Genomic DNA, 2,414 nt, shown 5'->3' on the forward strand with positions numbered 1-2,414 from the left:
TCGAATACTCCAACGCATGAATAGCCCCTTAAGTGCAAAGGTATAAACCTTTATGAAGTTTATAAAGAAATTTTATTTTATTTCTCTTAAAAAAAATTAAAAATCTTGCAACGCGGCAATGGATAAGACACTGAAACTAGAGAGTTGACTGCGGCAGCCTCAGTCGGTTAAGCGATGGCATCGGCGGAGCAGGAATAATTGAAGCTCCTACGTAGAGAAGAAGAAAGCTCGGTAGTCTACCTCCTACGTAGGCTTGGCCGACGAGTGGTTGCTGCGCCTGCAAGTCGTCCATGGTGGTTGGCTGTGTGCACCGTAGGCTGGCTATCTTGCTTGCCTGCTGTGGTAGTCGGCACTCCTTCCGGTGCTACTTGTTGCGACGTTGAGCGACGGTCGGTGCTACTTGTTTGAGTGCAGACTTGCTGAAAAATATCATGCTCTAATTTTCTTGTCATCCTTTTAGCCACAATGGTGTATGATGAATGAAAAGGCATGGTCATTCCTCTTTGTTGCAGCCTCTAACACCCCGCTCCTATACCTTAATATTTGTGCATCTATAGCATCCCACTCCCCTACACTGTCTTCCATCTCCAATATGACACTTGCCCTCTCTAGTGACACTTGCCCTCTCTAGTGAAGCTACCCCACCTCCATTATATTAGTTCCCTTTTATACTAGCCACACATAAGAAGGCAGCCTCACCAAAGTGTTTTATATCGTTGTGTAGATTTTCCACGTTTGGTCTATGCTATTACTGTAAAATCACATGAATTGTCAGAGTTGTCCTCAATTCCATTCATGCAAGCCATAGAAGCATAGTGCAATAATTCCTTTGCTTGACTGCTTGATAGGTTTCTTTCACTAATTACATGTTTTCTCCCCTAACCATCCTTGGCATGCAACTCTACTGTTAATACATGTGCATCACATTGCGACATGGTATCAAGAATATTGACCTCTATGACTCTTTAAAAGCCTTGTTTAAAGTCAATAGGTTGATTTATATCCTCATTACCTTGATAGTTGAACTATATACATAAACAACCATGAGCATATATGAGCTATTGTCATCTTCTATTGTGATGGTTACCAGGCACAACACTTTCATTATGCTATCTTGTTGTCTCCCTCTACATTGGAAACATGATAATCCCCCGTCGACGCCGCAACTATTTTTGATTCCCCTCTGCTCCCTCTGTTATACATAACCCTAAGTTTTTGCAACCCTCTCTTCCTCATGATGCTGCACCTCACCCTTTGTGCTCTCCTCACAAAGTCTCCTCACAAAGGCTCCTCTCAAGTCTCCTCCCAAGGACGATTCCTCACACAAGGTAATCTCTATCCCACTTATCTCTCCCACCTCTTCATATATTCATGGTTTTTGAATAGTATGTTTAAAATTAGGGCTTTTGATTGGTATTCTCTTCACTCTCTCTTTCTTTCTCTCTCATGCATAAGCTTCGTATGTTTAAAATTTTTGAATGGTATTTTCTTCTCTCTCTCTCTCTCTCTCTCTCTCTCTCTCTTTCTTATATGCATAAGCCTCTTATTCATAAGCCTCTTATGCATAAGAGGCTTATACTTAAACCTCCTTATGCATAAGTGGCCTCTTATTCATAAGCCTCTTATGCATAAGAGGCTTATACTTAAACCTCCTTATGCATAAGGCTTAAACCTCCTTGTGTATCCATGCTATTCACACTTTTAGGGTTTTGTATTACTAATTCTTTTCTCAACTTTTTGTTTTGTTTTGTAGGTCTTATAATCCTCTCTTTCAACTTCACCAAAAAGAGGTAAACGCGTTTCTCTCCTTCCTCTCTTTTCGATTTTGTTTGTATACATTAGGTTCTAAGGGCTTTTGTATGTATGCATTACTAATCCTTTCCTCACCCTTTTGTTGGTTTTGTAGGTCTTGTAGTCTTCTCTTTCAACATCACCAAAAAGAGGGAAGTGCTTTCCTATCTTTCCTCTCTTTCCTATCTTTTTATCCTCTCTTTCCTCTACTTTTATCTACCAAAAAGAGGGGTTTTGTTTTGTAGGTCCTCTATGCATAGAGCTTAATCTATGAATAGATCTCTAATCATAGAGCTTAATCTATGCATTAAGCTCTATTCGTAGAGCTTAATGCATAGATTAATCTCTATGCATGCATTCATAATGCATAGATTAAGCTTTATGCATAGAGCTGTATGGATGCATTCAGCTCTATGCATAGAGCTTAATCTTTTCGATTTTGTATCTATTCATTAGGTTCTTAGGGCTTTTGTATGTATGCATTACTAATCCTTTTCTCACACTTTTGTTGGTTTTGTAGGTCTTCTAATCTTTTCTTTCAACATCACCAAAAAGAGGTAAGTGCTTTCCTATCTTTCCTATCTTTCCTATCTTTTTATCCTCTCTTTCCTCTATTTTTATCT

The sequence above is a fragment of the Cibotium barometz genome, chromosome 4 (assembly GCF_041138505.1).
Source record: "Cibotium barometz isolate CiBa-2024 chromosome 4, ASM4113850v1, whole genome shotgun sequence".
In the NCBI taxonomy this organism is placed as follows: domain Eukaryota; kingdom Viridiplantae; phylum Streptophyta; class Polypodiopsida; order Cyatheales; family Cibotiaceae; genus Cibotium; species Cibotium barometz.